This window comes from Globicephala melas, chromosome 14, assembly GCF_963455315.2.
Source record: "Globicephala melas chromosome 14, mGloMel1.2, whole genome shotgun sequence".
Lineage (NCBI taxonomy): Eukaryota > Metazoa > Chordata > Mammalia > Artiodactyla > Delphinidae > Globicephala > Globicephala melas.
The window spans coordinates 30,454,516-30,472,667 of record NC_083327.1 but is presented as its reverse complement, the minus strand read 5'-3'; the positions used below and the strand labels follow the sequence as shown (position 1 = coordinate 30,472,667).

Genomic DNA, 18,152 nt, shown 5'->3' with positions numbered 1-18,152 from the left:
AATTAAGCCATATGTCAAATTTTAAAATTATAAGTGTTATAAATTACTAGTAGTACTGTGTTTATTCTTTTATAGAATATAAAGAATGTAATACGTGACATTTAGAATATTAAAATAGTAATCCAATCTCCTCCACGTAAGAAACCATTGTATGAGAGCTGCTGTCTTGTTGGTATGGCCCACGATGTCTTCTATTTGATGGCAGAAGCAAAGGGCAGTTGGAAAAGGGCTTGGTTATCCTCTATTATTAGCTTCATGCATTTGGATTTTCTTTTCACCCAGGAATGTATGTAAACATCTTAAATGTTTTATTCAGTGGACGTTTTAGGAGGATGAGATTTATAATTGGACTACCAACTGGGTGAAGCAGTGCTTTTGTCTTAAGCTAACAGCTGCCATTGAGTTAATGCTTACTTTGTGCCGGGCACTCTTTCCTGTGTTTTGCATTTACTAACTCACTTAGCCCTCTTAACAACCCTGTAAAATAGATACCATTGCTTACTCCCATTTACAGGTGAGGCAGAGAAAGATTGAAGAACTTACTCATGATCCCATAGCTGCTAATGGCAGAGCCAGCAGCATACAGACTCAAGCCATCCAGCTGTAGAGACAGTTCATTCAGTCCATGCTTTTAAAAGTGTCCAGGTAGTATCTGGTTCTAGAGCAGAGGTCAGCAAAAAATTTTCTGTAAAGGGCCAGATAGTAAATATTTTAGGCTTTGTGGGCTAAGAGGCAAAATGGAGATTATTATGTAAGTACTTATGTAACTAAAGAGAAAATGAATTTCCACAACATTTTTATTGACAGAATTCAAAACATAAGAATAATTGAGAACAGTTTTTTGTATTACAGTTCTACTAAGAAGAAGAAAGAAATACTTTGAGGGAGGATATTTCACTTAATTGGGATTCAATGTTAATATTTCTTGTCATCAAAATTGATTGTACATATTCATCTGTTAATGTTGATCTATAGTAAGATTTTACATATTTTGTTTTTGAAAATATCTTTTCATACAGATAAGTATTGCCAGATACTTACATTAATCCACGAGAAGATGATTTTCATGGAGCATAATTATCACTTGGAAGGCATTGAAAGAATTCCATTAGGTTCTTTCTTCTCTTGATATTTTTCTTTTAGGATGTTATTACATTGCAGATTACTCACTTCCCGACTCACTTCCTGGTTGAAGGTTAGGTGGAAGCTCCTCAATTGCATAATTGAATGGATTTTGACAAATGGGTATTTCCTTTACACTTGCATTGAGGTCCTGGACATATTCTTTGAGCTCAGAAAGTATATCTGCTGCCAGTTCATGTGAGAATAGAGCTCCTGCCGCTTATCTTACCTTTGATAGCACAGGAAGTATATAAAGCAGCTTGACATGACTTCATGATTCAAACACTGTTAGTTGTCGTCAAAATTACTTTACGGTAGTCTGTTTCACATCTAAGCACTGTTTTGCTGGCTTCACCTCCAGAGCTTCTGATTCAGTAGAATTTGCATTTCTAATGATAGTCAGGTGACGCTCATGCTGCTGGTCTGAGGGCCACCCTTTGAGAAGCACCACTCTACAGTTCTCCTTGAGTCGGAAGCTTTTCTCTGAATCCCAGTGAATCCCACCTACAGTGGGAGTAGCTATTCTCACTGTTGCGCACTGTTTCAGTTTTTGGTTGCATTCATTACAAAACATTATCAAGGCTGCAACAGAAGCTAAATTACAAAGCCATTCAGTATTCTGTAATATCGGTTGAGTGCATTTCTTCTGGTTCCGAAAAATCTCAGTATCAGCTCTGATCTCAAAAACTCAACAGTAAAACTACCACTGCTCAGCCAACAGACTGTTGGGTGGGAGGGTATTCAGCTTCTACATCTGATGAAAAAATAACAGCTGATGAAGTTCACCATTGACACTGCTAGTTCAGTAACATAAGATTGAGTCATACATATTCCACAGAGTACCTGCAGATGAATAATACAGTATATAACCATAGGTTTTAAACATTGCATTTTCACAAACTTTGTAAATTTGACCAACTAAGCCCTTGTTTACCCCACACATATTTTTACCACCACAAGTTGTAACACATCTTAGCAGATTCTACTTCAGGTTATACTGAGCTCATGTTTTCTTAACTTCTTAGAAAATATTCTTGTCCGTAATTGTCCTATGCAGACGACTCATAGAAACCAACTCTTCAGTCCCTTCAACCTTGGCATTGACTCATCAAATAAATCATAATGACTAAGCAGTATCAATAACACCTTTTGACACATCAAGAGCCAAGGAGAACAACTCAGAATCATTTGCCTTGGTTTTTTATTGACTAATGATGTTGTTCTCAATGTTCTCAGTTCTTTGAGCAACTGTTCTTGCCAAAAGGCTAATTTAATAGTCTTAAGCAAGTTTACTTTGGACACATTTCTTTAGCTGATGAATCAAAAACAATTTAATTAACTCACCATTGGTAAATGGCTTTCCTTGCTTGGCTAACAAATGAGCCACTCAGAAACTTACCTTGGCTGTAGCTTTATTTTCATTTTTTAATTTTTGTAAAGAAATTCTGCTGTGATGAGATACCTTGTTTTAATTTTCTAACTTTTCTGGCCACTACATTCCTATGAGTTGAAAATATTGTGGTGAGTGCTTAGTGTGGTAATTCTACCATGTATAATATTCTTTCAGAGCAGCTACAGGGTCTGTGCATTTTAGACACAATGCTTTGCCATCTAATTCGATAACAAAATAATCCATACTCCTCCGTGCCTTAAACACATGACACTTGAAGTCTACTTTTTTGTTGTTCCGACATTATCGGTATGCACTGGTAATAAAAAAATTTGAAATACTGTGGAATGACAGTATGTGCGGCATTCAAAATGTTGGTGGTAATAACTATCACTACAGTTTGTAATGTGCTGAGCAGTAGTGCAAAATTATGAGAGCACTGCATAGGTCTCTGCTGCTACAGCTCAACTCTGCCATTGTAATGTGGAAGGCACCATAGACAAGTAAGTGAATACATGTCGCCACGTTCCCATAAAACTCTATTTCTGGACACTGAAAGTTGAATTTCATGTAATTTTCATGTGTCACAAAATATTCTTTTGATTTATTTATTATTAGCCATTAGAAAATGTGAAAACCATTTTTAAGTTGCAGTCTGGATTTGGCTTGTGGACCGAATGTGCGACCTCTGAGGAGATTCTCAAATCAGTTAGTTAACCCAGGTTTGCCCATTCCTAATTTTATAAACCACATTCAAACCTGTCCTCAGCTTATAATCTTTCTCATTTTACCATTTGGATTTTAAAATTAAGGACAGTATTTTACTGACTCAGAGAAAACAAAACTTTTTTACCATAACAAGAATTTCGGAATTTTTTTCTTTTTTATTGAGGTATATTTGACAATTTAGAATTGTATATATTTAAGGTATACAGTTATTCAATTGATAATTCGATATACATTGTGAAAAAAAAATCACGTCCAAGCTAATTAACCTGTCTATTTAGATAGTTAACACATTTTTTTGGTGGTGACATTAAGATCTACCCTCTTAGCACATTTCAAGTAAAAAGTATTGTTAACTCTAGTCACATTGTTGTACAATAGATCACCAGAACTTATTCATCAGCATAACTGAAACTTGGTACCTTTTGACCAGCCTCTCCCCATTTCTCCCTCCCAAGTCCCTGGTAACCACCATTATACTCTCTGCTTCTATGAATTTGACAATTTTAGATTCCACATATAAGTGAAATCATGTAGTATTTTTTTTATCTGAAAAAAAATTTATTGATGTATCTCTGGAAGTGAATCAAGTGGATGTACAGCAGCAAGAAACACAGCATTGAAAATCAGCTATACACCATTATAAAGTAAATTATAAAAAAGAAATACAAAGACAGTGAGACAGTGAAAATACTTACAAATTACGTTCAGGGGCTGTAATGCAATGTGGACTGACCGCACTAGACCCACAGCTGCATGAGACCTAAGACTGGACACTCGTGGGGCTGAGAGAATTGGTGAGGATGGGTCAGCAAATGCAGCCCCTTTAGAGTAATACTTCCTGGCCCCCAATTCCATGGATCCCAAAACTCCAGGTGCAGGGGAACCTTCCTACAGCTGAAACATGCATGGGACACAAAGAGGATGGTACATCGTCTGATCGGGAAGAGTTTGGAAAAGGCCCTTCATCCCCTCATCTCCTGGTGCTCGGGTTCTCCCCACCGGCCTGTTTCCTAACAATCTCCTCACTTGGGGAATCCACACCTTCAACATCCTGTTTCGAACAGTTTGCAATTTGTCTGGAGGATGAAGGGGAAGGGGGGGAACCAATCAGAGACAAGCCCTAGGTGTTTGGACAGGCATCATGTAGTATTTTTCTTTCTGTCTGGTTTATTTCACTTAGCACAATGTCCTCCAGGTTCATCCATGTTGTCTGCCAATTGCAGGATTTCCTTTTTTTTTTTTTTAAGGATGAACAATATTCCATTTTATACATATCCCCCCCCCACCAACACACAAACACCATATTTCCTTCATCCATTCATCTATTGACAGACATCTAGGTTGTTTCCATCTTGGCTATTGTGAATCTGTGAATAATGCTGAAATGAATGTAGGGGTGCACCCTACAGATCCTGGTTTCACTTCCTTCGGATGTATACCCAGAAATGGGACTGCTGCATCGTATGGTAAGTTCTATGTTTAATTTTTTGAGGAACTTCCATACTGCTTTTCATAAAGGCCATACCAATTTATATTTCTACCAACAGTGTACAAGGGTTTCCTTAATAAGAGAGAATATATAGACTATCCATTAAAATTTGAAGCCAGATGACCCATTGTTACTAGCATTGTCAACTGACTTTTAAATTTTTTATAATTATCTTAGAATTTTGGTAAGACAAATTATCTTCCCAGTGGCTCATAATAGATAAAAGGTATGTTCCTGACTCTGGGAGCATAATTAAAGGATCCTCTCAATTTAAATGGCTCTGAAATAAGACCCTAAAAATAGACAACATGTAGCAAAACGTTTAGACAGTTAATATTCTTCCTCTCCTTCGGAGTGATTAATTTTGAACCAACATGTAGCAAAGAAAAACACTTCTTTTCAGAAATATTTCTATTTTTTGGTGTTTCCTAGGAATTAGAGACTGAAAACTCATATTTGCTAGTGTAATAATACTAACCAAGGAGAGTCAATAAAAAATACATTTGGTTACCATATATATTATTAATGAATGTTTGGCTTTTCATTTTTTACTTTAAGGTATAAAAGGATGTCTATTACTAACAGAGTAATTTTCATTTTCAGAGCCATTTATCACACGTTTATTAGTGTTGCATGGTAGTTTCCCCCCATTTAGCACATTTAATATTGCTACTTCAGAACTTTTTTTAGCCACTCCAAAAATTTTGTCAATGACCCTTAACAAAATGTTAGCTATTGCCAAAACACTACTTCTTGCAGCTATGGTTTTATACTTGCAGCCTAGTTCTCTAGCAGTACATTAATGTCAATAAGCAAATGAGGTGATGATCGGCAGCTATAGCTACAAGTCAAAAGGGAAGAGAGAAATTAATCAGAGATGATTTATTATATATATTTTATATATTGCTTTATAAATGTGGATAGAGGCCAAGATTTTTCCTTTGGCAGAGCAGAGTGTATTTAATGTTTTTGCCTATGAGTCTGAATTTTTGGCTTAAATTTTTGTGCATATGAATACCATTTAATTGTCTATTCGATTTTGAAAGGAAAAAGGCTGTTACGTCAAAATCGACATTTTTCAGAGGAAGGAAGATTTTTTATCAATGTATTTGGTAAAGTAAATTAGTGCAGTCTTAGCTGTAAAATTTTTAAGGAAAAATTTTAAAGCAAAGCAGTCATATGATCAGATAAATTGAGTAAATTATGCCAAAGATAAAACAGCTCCGTTACAAATGAGAATCTGTGCAGACAACTGACTGAGATATTTTTAAATTTTATTTGTATAAAAATGCTGTTCATGGGGCTTCCCTGGCGGGGCAGTGGTTGAGAGTCCACCTGCCGATGCAGGGGACACGGGTTCGTGCCCCGGTCCGGGAAGATCCCACATGCCGCGGAGTGGCTGGGCCCATGAGCCATGGCCGCTGAGCCTGCGCGTCCGGAGCCTGTGCTCCGCAATGGGAGAGGCCACAACAGTAAGAGGGCCGCGTACCGCAAAAAAAAAAAAAAAAAAAAAAAAAAATTTTGTTCAGTGTCTAATGATTTTTATTGTTCATATTATCCTGTACTTTAGAGTAATAAGATAAGCTTGAGTATCTCATTAGTTCACTTTCAAAACTGATCATTTCAGGACACTGCTGAATATAATGGAAGGTTTGGGTAAATAGGTTTGTGTCACAGCCTCTATGAAATTAGATGAAAATAAGCCTGGAAGATAAGCTATCATCTATGTGCTGAACGCTAACAATCCATCCTCATGCTATGAAATGACATCCGCTCGGGTCCGTTGTAAACTCTAAAATTGCTTGCATCTGCAATTAAACTGTAAACTGCATTCTGTTATTTACTTTTCCTTTATACTTTCTCAGTAGTTACCCCAAATAAGATTTATTTACTTAAAGTTTGTTTAGTTTGTTATTTAAAACAAACCAGGGAATTCCCTGGAAGTCCAGTGGTTAGGACTCCACACTTTCACCGCTGAGGGCCCGGGTCAGGGAACTAAGGTCCCACCTGCCATGCAGTACGGCCAAAATAGTAATAATAATAAAATAAAACAAAACGAAGTTTGATACAGTATTTTCCTACTTTTACTTATAAGGTGTCATGTACCTTATTTGTTTTTTGTAGAAGCCAATTCCTTCATTACCAATAAACTCCTAAGTTGTTCCACAGTTCTTGGTCACACCCAAACTACTTTTAGTGAGCTAGAATGGAATAAATGACACAAGATAAAACACATTCATCTATTCATTTAGTCAGCAGTATGTACTGACAACAAAAATGTACTGACATCTGTGTGCTAGGCAAAGATGCGGCAGGTGGTTACAGAATGTATATAAACAACCAGGGAGCAATTTTCAAAAATGGTTCGTGCAAAGCAAATTTTATGGTGAATAAGCATAGGATACGATGGATTCAACAAAGTTAGATTTCTTTACTACTAAACTTCAGAACCTTTAATATCTAATGGACACTGTGAAGGTGGGGATAGAGTGAAGATTTGTAGTGTTTGCTAATTTGCTGCAGAATACCTGTAAACATTTCCTGGAAACTTTAGTTTCTCAGAGCACAGTTTGGAAAATGCTGCTAAGCAGCATTATATGGTGTATTATCAAAAGTATTCACTACAATAATTTTTAATATATTTGCTTAAGATTATACATTATAATTTGTTTCTAATAAAAATATTTTTAATTTTTATTTAAGAAGATTAGGAAGTAGACTAAATATTTTGATGATATGAATTTTAAAATAATGTTTCTGAGCATGATTACTTTATATTTTGGCCCAAAATTTCTCACTCAATTTTTATTCATATATTAGGTTTTTAGAATGTGTTTACTATTGGTTTCCTAAAATCCTGTGAAATATGAATCATGATCTAGTCACTGGAAATGCCTAAAGGAACTGCTGTACCATCTGATTATTTTTAATATTTTTTATATTTAATTCAGTATTAATAACACTGAATGGCAGTAGAATTTCACTGTCAAGTTGCTTTATTTAATATTTGTGCTAGCCCATATACTATTCTAATCATCAATTGTGTAGTAATAGAAAAAAGTAGAAATGTTAGATTAACTTCTGATCAGTGACTATTTTAAAAATATTTAATATGTAATATATTTTTTAAAGGTATAGTAATAACAATTCACTACTATCATCTGTTGCTGAAGTCTTTTAATAAAGGAATGTGGTAATTTATTATGAGAATTGTTTCTTCCCTAATAGATACTTTTATATGAACTCTATTAGATGTTAGTTACATATATATACATGCGTTTATTTGTCTCACAAAAAACAATATGTGTTTATTTTGTTAAACTTTTTTTTAAGTGGGAAGTTATATTTCAGCAATGTGTTCTATAGAATATTTATGAATTGCTGCTAAGATTACAACAACACAAGCTAGAGAACTGTTAATACTAACACACATTCTGGCATACCATTCTTCTTACTTGAGATGTTTTTGCTGACAGACACCCCAAATAAAGAACTGATAGTGTTGAAGCCCTGCTAACTTGTTTAAAAGTCTTAAAAATAATTGCACCCAGTAAAACCTAAAATAAATATTTATACATTTTTATAATCAGAAGTATTTGTAAAGTTGAAAGACCTTTAAATGTGTGTTTTTAGCATACTTCATCCTTACGGTTTGTCAGCAGTGTCTGACCATGTGTATCTACCCAGAAAAGAGAAACACTATTAGACTATTAGATGACTGTTCAGCTTCTGTCTTTTAAAATATCTTCTGATTTCCCATCGATGGGCACTCCTTGCCAAAATCAAGGGTCTCATTTCTTAAGCTGGGTGCATCAGTTTTACCAGTCTCGAGTCTGAGTGGCACAGGGCTCCTGGCGCATCATCCAGTCTCATGCCTCAGTGCCTTCTGTCCTTCTGAAACCTCTGTAACAAGCCACTAGCTTCCATTGTAACTGTAGCCTTACATCCTCCCTCATAAATCAAATTAGGCCATCTATTTTTTAATATTTTGAACGTTAAAATACCAAATGTTAAAGAAGGTGAATTTTTAAGCCTAGTGGTACACTGATAAGTGTTTAAAAACCAACTCTCTGGCAGAGGGGGAAAATTTGTAGTGCCCTGATTTGTAGTGCTTTCCAATTTTTGTCTTATAAATTCTCCCACTGTGACTGATTTCAAGCTATCAATGTGAAGTCCCTCAAGCCTGAGTTGGGATGAGATGCACAGTTTGCTCTTTTGTGTTGTTATGAACTGGCTGTAGTTCACCACTGCCGGATGACGTTATTAAACGTTGATCTCATAATTTCTGAGAAATAGGCGTAATAAGCTATTGCTAGTTTTCCCCCAGAGGTGTAATCAGGTGGTCCTTCAAAATCTATGAAATTCTTCCTTGCCATTGAATACGTTGAAAGAAGAAAATTCAAAAGCATTTTTTTCTAAATTAATATTCAGTAATCAGTAGGAGAATTAAGAATACTAAGAAGAAAAATTTTGAAAAAACTCACAAGGAGAAGCAAGTTGTTTTCGCTAATGTAAAACCGACACTGGTCATGTACGCTGATAGAGAGCATTGTGTGTTTGTGGGATTATAATTTTAAAAACCATTTCCCTATATTTCCATGGACTGAACATTATATCCCCAGATAAATTGTGACACTTCCTTTCCGCATGTTGGTGCAATTTTACATTATGAAATTGTCATGTAGATTCATTACACCTATTTTCCAGACACAAATGACTATAACTCAAATATGCACCTATCGTATATCAACCTCTAAACTACATAAAAAACATCACTAACATATATGCAGGCGCATTGATAAGATATTTACACGGTTTTGTTATAACAAAGACTCTTGGCTTGGGACCCTCAACATTTTCACTTTTGATATTTTTCTGCCTCAGGTACCAGATTTTTGTCCTGGATATGGGAGCATTTGTGTGCTAGCTTTATCAGGTTGCAATGAATAACAACCTCAAAAATGTCAGTGGCTTTCAATAACGTTTATTTCTCAGTCATGTGGTAGGTTGGCCTCTGTGGGCTGTTGGCTGTGGCTGTCCTTCAAGATGTGGTTCAGGTTCAGGTCTGCTCCACCAGGACCCAGGCTGACAGAGAAGGCCTTACCTGGGGTACGCCCTGTGGTGGCAGAGGGCGTGGATGCGGGAGAACTGGCAGCAACGGGAAATGCATCTAAAAGTGTCTTAAGTGCTCTACAGTAGGTCCCTGTTGGTTACAGGGAACTCTACTCAGTGTGATGTGGCAGCCTGCATGGGACGGGAGTCTGGGGGAGAATGGATACACGTATATGTATGGCTGAGTGCCTTTGCTGTGCAGCTGAAACTATCACAACATTGTTAATTGGCTATACCCCAACATAAAATAAAAAGTTAAAAATAAAAAATGAAAGCGTCTCAGTGGATATACTGTTCATCAAGTCTGTTCATATTCTGTTGGACAGAGCAAGTCATGTGACCAAGCCCAGTCACTAGACAACAAGGCTACTCATCCTGTTGGAGCTATGGTTAAGTCATAGCCCACAGTGTGGGGAACAGATGATTCTGAACAGTGATACCACAATGTACCACATATATTTGTACTCACTATGAGTAGCCAGAGGACGTCAAAATAATATGAAAGGAAATAACATCTTAATGTTTAAAAAACATCTATTACTGATTACATTGGCTTAGGTTCAGGATTTTTAGAAGGATCCTCACTCTTTGTATTTCATGTTTTGGAAAATAAAATATATTTTCCCCAAATATCACTGTCACTTAATTTTGTAGGAAATTAAAAATATGATAAACTCGGGGCTTCCCTGGTGGCACAGTGGTTGAGAGTCCGCCTGCTGATGCAGGGGACACGGGTTCGTGCCCCGGTCCGGGAGGATCCCACATGCCGCGGAGCGGCTAGGCCCATGAGCCGGGGCCGCTGAGCCTGCGCTCCGCAATGGGAGAGGCCACAGCAGTGAGAGGCCCGCGTTCCACAAGCAAAAAAAAAAAAAAAAAAAGATAAACTCACAGAAATATTCCTAGATAAGTGATGGTGTAGTCATGGAAATAACAGAGGGGAAACGAGAGTCATGAGACCACAGTCTGTACTGTGCTTCTTTTTGGCTGTTAATTCAACTTTTCTGAGTCTCAATTTTCTCATCTGTGAAATAAGAAAGTTGATCCACAAGTTTCCTAAGGTCATTCTTACTGTAAAGCTCTCATTCTAATGCTTTCTTATCATCATCTAATTAACAAAGCATATCCTTCTGCAATTTTTATTATAGTTTAACTCACTGTTTTTTTTTAAATTATGGCAGAGCGATAGAATTTTAATTTTCTTTTATTCATATTGTGCCCGATTAAAAAATAGATTTGAGACCAAGTAATAGAATGCAATCCTACTTGTTTTTATCTTAATATTTAAACTACTATTCTTCCATTACTCTGAGATTTACTGGTTTAAACATCATTATATATAAGAATCATCTGGAAGCTTGTTTAAAATGTAAATTTCCTGTCCCCAAACCCATGGAGATTCTGAGACTAGATAGAACCCAGAAAACTACATTTTTAACAAGCACCCCAGGTGTCCAAACTAGTCTAAGCAGTACAAATCCTATAAATTATTTTGGTAATAATAATTTTTTTAAAAACCCACATACTGGGATACTATACACTTAGCATAATAATTTAAAATTAGTTATTAATACCGTGCTTCTCAGCTATACATTCGTTATTTGGTGTTTGTATTTTGTCTTTGTGAATTTCTTTCATCACCACATTTAGTGCATGGGACCTCTGTAAGTGATGGAATTATTTCATATATAAATTTTAGAAATGTGGAAACTAAAATATCTTAATATTCCTTTGAAGTAAAAGTGCTTTGATTAGTGTTAGCCTTCTCCAAATACATACAGGGCAGATCCATCTCAGAATGAAATGAAAATGAAATACTACAAACTTACAACTACTGTTGGATTATTACATCCAGTCTCCTGCTTCTTCCCTTGTTTCCTTTCAATCTAATTTCCATATCCATATACTCCTTTTAACATGTACTCACATCATGTCATTTCTCTGCTTAAAATCATCCAGAATAAAACCCAGAGGGGCTTGCTGATGCAGGGGACACGGGTTTGTGCCCCGGTCCAGGAAGATCCTACATGCCGTGGAGCGGCTGGGCCCGTGAGCCATGGCCGCTGAGCCTGCGCGTCCAGAGCCTGTGCTCCGCAACGAGAGAGGCCACAGCAGTGAGAGACCCGCGTACCGCAAAAAACAAAAAAACAAACAAAAACCAGAGCCCTTATCCTATGAGATCTTAGTTCCTCAACAGTCCCCTCACCCTCAGCATCTCGCTCCCTAATGAAATGCTCTGCCCCATGTATCTTCACCACGCCAGCTCTCACTTTCCTTAGATCTCTGCTCAGATATTGTCTACACAGAGAGGCCCTTATTGACCATCCAAAATAAAGTGGCATAGTCTCTTCTCTGGGCTCCATACATTGCTATATTTTTGTTCATAAAAGGACTATTATGACTATGGTACTTATGACTATTCGACAAACTATGGATGGATTTATATCCACCCCTCTTTCATTTTTAGCTCTATAAGCACAAAGACTGCTTTGTTCATTGCTAAGTCTCCAGGGCTTAGAATAGTACCTGATACATAGTAGGTACTCAATAAATATTTATTGAAAAAAATTTTGGAGATTATCCACAGCTTGGCCTTGTCTCTAGTATAAGGCAAGACTATTAAGATCCAAGTTTTATAAAATAGGCAATATTTTAAAAGGCAGTTTTACTTTTTCTTAATTTCCCATCTATTTTGAAAGTCATTTTAATTTATTACTTTCAGATTTATCATCTCTTTTGCAAACTCTCTTCTTTCCATCTTTTTCTTGTCTATTTTTTAATTATGTGTGATACTTTATTTTAAATGGTGGCAATTTAAAGTGGATATTTCATTTCAACAAGTTTTAATTACTTAATTGAATATGAAACTCCAACTATGAATTCAGTGTTGGTGAAAGGCACGAGATTTACATTCCCATAAAATGAGCACTTATCTTCATGTGAAGCACATACAGGATAGTATATGAACGGGTAATAGCATTCAGGATTTCCTCTGAAAACTAGAAACCTTCTTGATTAAAAAACAAACTAAGAGGATAATTTATTCCTCAGCATCCTCTGATACATGCCCACTAAAACCAACACATATACTGGTAGAGGCTTTTCTGCCATAAAAATAAGCCGCCTGGAACAGAACTGAGGTTATTCAGACAACAGGTCCAAAGCACTAGGAAAACTGAAGGAAACAAGTAGCTGTTGAAAAGTTTACAACATTTTTAGTAAAATAAGATTAAAACACATTAAAACAGTCCACTTATTTGGACATTTTCCCCACCCAAGACTAGACTTCCCTACTTGTCACTTACTGCCTGGCCTGGTGCCTCAGTATTCCCTATATGACAGTACACTGTCAGGTATGAAGGTTTGGGTCACCTCACCAGGTAAAGAACCAGGACCAGCAGAGGTGCTCGCTAAAGGCAAAGGGAATACGGAATGGACAGTGGAAGGAAGTAGTCAGGAACACCAGCCAGGACCATGTGACCAGTTATAGAAATTGTCATATTTCTTCCTTATTTTACTATGAATATGTTTGTGTGTGTGTTTGTATAGCAAATATCTTTGTTTCTTCCTTCTCCTATCTCCTTATCAGGTAATATGAGGTACTCTCTTTATATCATAATATTTAAAAGTATTGTTAACTTTCCATTGTAGTATTTAAGTTAAGGATATCAAGAAGAGTAAATGTCATCTAAGGACTTTGCATCCTCTCCTCAGGAAAGGGTTAGTGCAGTTTTGGTTGTATGCAGAATAATTGTGTCATGTTAGGTGGAATTGTGACCTTCTTATTGTCTTTATTTGGAGATAAGTATGGTTTCAGGAGATATGTATGGATGCCAAGTTGACAAGGAGTGCATTTGGAATGGTTAATTGTACATGTCAACTTGACACTATGGAGTGCCCAGCTTTTGGGTCAAACATTATTCCGGGTGTATTCTTTGTGTTTGGGTGAGATTAACATTTAAATTGATGGACTTCAAGTAAAGCATAATGCCCTCCCTAAGGTAGGTGGGCCTTACCCAATCAGTCGAATGTCTGAATCAAACAAAAAGCTTGGTTTCTCCCAAGCAAGAGAGAATTTCTCCAGCATACTGCCTTCAGATTTCTTTTGCAACACTGGCTCTTCCTCTTCCTACTGCAGACTACCTTTGGGCTTCAACACTGGTCCTCGTGGGTCTCCAGCCTGTCAGCCCACCCTACAGATTTCGGACTTCCCAGCCTCCATAATCCCATGAGCCAATTCCTTTATGTATGTATATACATAGATACATATATATCCTTTCTCTGGAGAACACTGCCTAATCCAAAAAAGCTTATGACCTACATATTATATACAAGAAAATAAAAACATTTTATTAACTAGATTCAGAATATTGTGTACGTAATAATGACGTCATACAATCACTCAAAGCTAGCAGAAGTTTACATTACATATACTCTTCTATCGCCATGCTCTTGCCTACCTTACAAACATCTACTTTACTTTTTAATAAACATCACTTTTGTTGGACATTTGCTTTTTTATGAACTTGAGACCCAGAATATTCAAGTTACTTTATCACTACAGACATTTTTTGTAAATTCTATAAGTTAACATAACACTGATGCACAATGAAACCCATTTTCAACTTTGCATATTACCAATAATGGTAACAATTTATTTCTTACAAAATAGTAGAAAATGTTTCTGTTGTATATAGTGCTAATATCTGTAGGCTGAATACAAGCTAGGAAGGAAAATAAAAATCATATTTAAATATGTTGGTGACTACAGACATTAAATCAATTACATATGAAATTGGGCCACAGAAAAAAGTACAAGTTTATGGGATATATTTTCAGAATCATTTCAGAAACTTCTGTGAGTTGTCGGGGCTCTGCAGAACAGTTTACAAAACAACAGACAAGAAATTAGAGTATAACATTTGTAAGCTTCCTACAAGAAAAAAAGCAATTTTTGAAGTTCCTTCAAGGACAAAAGATAATGGATGTTTTTATAGTTTGCATCTGGACTAACTCTATTAGCATCATTAGTGGTAATGTATTCCAGAAGCCATTTAATGTAATTATGCAGATAATATTTTTTCGTTAAGAATGTTGTGGAATTTCAAATAAGTACATTTTTTAGATGAAATCTTTTAATCTTCTAAGGGTAGTTTCCTAGAAAGGTCTATTACCTCTATAGTAAGAAATAAGGAAACAGTAGGGTAAGAGACAAATAACCTTCTCTTTTGTAACTCAAATATTGATACAACCTATTTCTTTAAGTTGCTAAGTCAAGATAGAAGAGAGAAAGAGCTCTCCAAGTATCCTTACTTTAAGTCACAGCCAACAGATGATTAAAATACAAGTATTACTGTATTAAAAGTACATTGATTATAGTAGATACTTTATTTTATTCCATTTATTTTGTCTATTCAAGCCACATATTACCGCTTCCTGACCCACCACCCTGATTTTCTTTAGGAACACTCAACTCTCAGACTCTAAGGACATATGGTTTGGATACAGCTGATTCCTTGGTTTTAGAAGTTGGCATGTGAACTCAGGACTGACCAGAGCATTGCAACCCTCCTTACACACACCTGTACACACACACACACACACACACACACACACACACACACACACACTTACTGTTTAAAATGATGGGCATTTTAAACAGTAAGTGTGTGTGATGGGCACTAGTGATGGGCACTAGTTCTGGGCCTCAGGTGGAACTCTTCAAGCTAGGGCTCCTCACTGTACAGAATACAGACTTACACATTCAAGCCAGCAGTTCCAGTCACCAGAGTGCGTTCAGCCGCCAGGAGATGAAGTGAGCCACACTCAGTCCTGCTGATGCTTTTTGTCCCCCGGGATTGAGTCATTTCAGAAGGGTTATGTTGTCTGATCCAATAAATTCCCATTTTTGCTTACTTTTGGGTTTTGTTTGATTTTGAGGGTTTAGAAGCCTGTTTGATTGAATTTCAGTAGCTGCAAATGGGAGCACCCTAATAGTCAGATCCTACTATTTTGAAGAAATAAGCAACTCCTCCTCCCAGTCATTTCCTATAAACGGCAAGTCCTCTTTGTCTTTTCCATTCATCCCCTCTGTAAAGTACAATCTCACTTCCTGCCAGATCCCGTCTTCTCATTTTTTTTTTTTTTTTGCGGTACGCGGGCCTCTCAATGTTGTGGCCTCTCCCGTTGCGGAGCACAGGCTGCAGACGCGCAGGCTCAGCGGCCATGGTTCACGGGCCCAGCCGCTCCGCGGCATGTGGGATCTTCCCGGACCAGGGCACAAACCCATGTCCCCTGCATCGGCAGGCGGACGCTCTACCACTGCAGCACCAGGGAAGCCCCCTGTCTTCTCATTTTATTAAACACTGCTAAATCATTTTCTTACCCTATTCTTCCTAGCTTTGAATTCTCCTCCAACTAAGGATTCTAATTGAGTCAGCTGACACATAATACCTATCTGTTTCTGTTGTTCTGGAAATTGGTATGTGTTTGTGTACTTGGATTATAAACTCCTCATGGCAAATATAAATAATACTGATATCAGAGGAGTTCAGGGCTCCCCACACGCTTAGGGAGTCACTTGGACTGGTTGCGTCATTTGGACTGGTTGTGTGAAAAATTTCATCTAGTGTAAAGTCTCTGTTCATATTAGACATACCTTGGAGGACTGTGAGTTGGGCAGGAATGGCACCCCAGGAACTTAAAAAATATTTGGTTTTACTATGATGCAGAACTGGTAAGACTTCCCTCCGTGGACATTTTCCTATGACTTCACCTTACCGCGCAAATGTGCCTGAGCTGTAACACAAGCCCATTCTCATATTACCTTGTTTCAGTTAGTTATTCCTGCGTTGTAACCACGTCACAATGTCTGGCTTAAAACAGTGATGACTTATTATTCCTCTTGATTCTGTGGATGGTCTGGGCAGTTCTGATCTTGTGTGAGCGCCGGTGTGGCTGCATTCGGCTAGCTGGCCGGGCTTGGGCTCAGCCAGGTTGTTGGCTGAGACATCTCATCTCTCCTCTCCCCTCAGAGGTTCCAAGTGCAAAAATAGAAGTGACAAGGTCTTTTAAAACTTACCTTGTAAGCCATGTAGAGTCATGTCTATGGCCGCGTTTTCTTGGTAACAGCAGGGACCAACCCAGCTTAGGTAGGAATGGTGGTGGGGGAATAACTCTACCACCTGATGGGAGGAATGGCAAAATCACATTGCGGAAAGGGTGTCGGATGGGAGCTACTGTGTGACGAGCTTTGGGAACAATCTACCTCCCTCTTGTTTTTATTTATAATGGAGAAAGAAACTAGTACACTTTTAATTTCCAAATTGTCTTGATATATATAGTAGCATCCTTCCTGAACCATGTAATACTTATAAAAGTACTCCAAATGAAAAATAATGCTTTCTATTTGAAAGTACATATTTCTGAAGGGCCAAGTATTAGTATATACAGTTATTTATAAGTACACATACATTCCAGTCTATTTTCTTTGGCTTATATACACAACCAAGCTGGTAATTCGTAAAATATAGAGATTTTGCTCCTATTGAAAAATGCAAAAACACATTGTAATTACTAATTCTGCCTTTTACTCTGCTCTGCAGAGCTTCAATTTTTGAAAACATAACTGGTGTGGAAGAGCCATACAGGCCTTTGAACCAATATGTTGCATTATGTGAGTCTGCAAAGTATAGCAGTGTACCCAAGGTGCCTTTTGCATCTGAGATATTTAACATTGTTTCTATGAAGTGTGGTTTATTCAAAAGTTTTATATCATTTATATGAAGTTTTAAAACATAAAAAAATAGAAATGCATGTGTAAAAAATATGTAGAAAAATATTTTAAAATTCACGGATGGCAAAACTGTATTCAGGATAGCAGCCACCTCTGGTGGGGAAGAGAGGAGAAGGCCATCACGGAGCCATAACTGAGGGGTGAATAACATTGGCAATGTTTTATTTCTTAAATGGTGTGGTAGGTGTGCAGGTATTTGTTATATTTTTCTTTTGATCTTTCTGTATGAAATACTGCAAAATTATAAAGAGAATGGTATCCATTAGAGTTATCATCTGATTAAGATAGCATTCAAATCTATGCTACCTGAAATTCTTTCAGAAATATTTTTTAAATTGGTTTCTAAAATGTTGCCTCACTATACAGATTATTCTGGTAATGCAGCCCCCATGCACTATCATTTCACAATACCCTTTTCTCTTCTTTCCAAATTAATTACGGTAATGACAAGAAGAGAGGCTCCACCGTACACGTACATCTTCCAACTCAGCGCCAAAAGCCTGTCCCATCCACTTATT

At 37.0% G+C, this 18,152-nt stretch overlaps 1 long non-coding RNA gene across 1 annotated transcript; it reads right to left on the bottom strand.

Moving 5' to 3' along the window:
- Positions 1-73: 73 nt before the first annotated feature.
- On the bottom strand, positions 74-17,025 carry LOC132593370 (uncharacterized). The gene is made up of 3 exons (XR_009558770.1): positions 16,921-17,025; positions 1,042-1,965; positions 74-685 (listed from the first exon to the last, which is right to left on the bottom strand). It is a non-coding gene; the product is annotated as an uncharacterized lncRNA (long non-coding RNA).
- Positions 17,026-18,152: the final 1,127 nt, after the last annotated feature.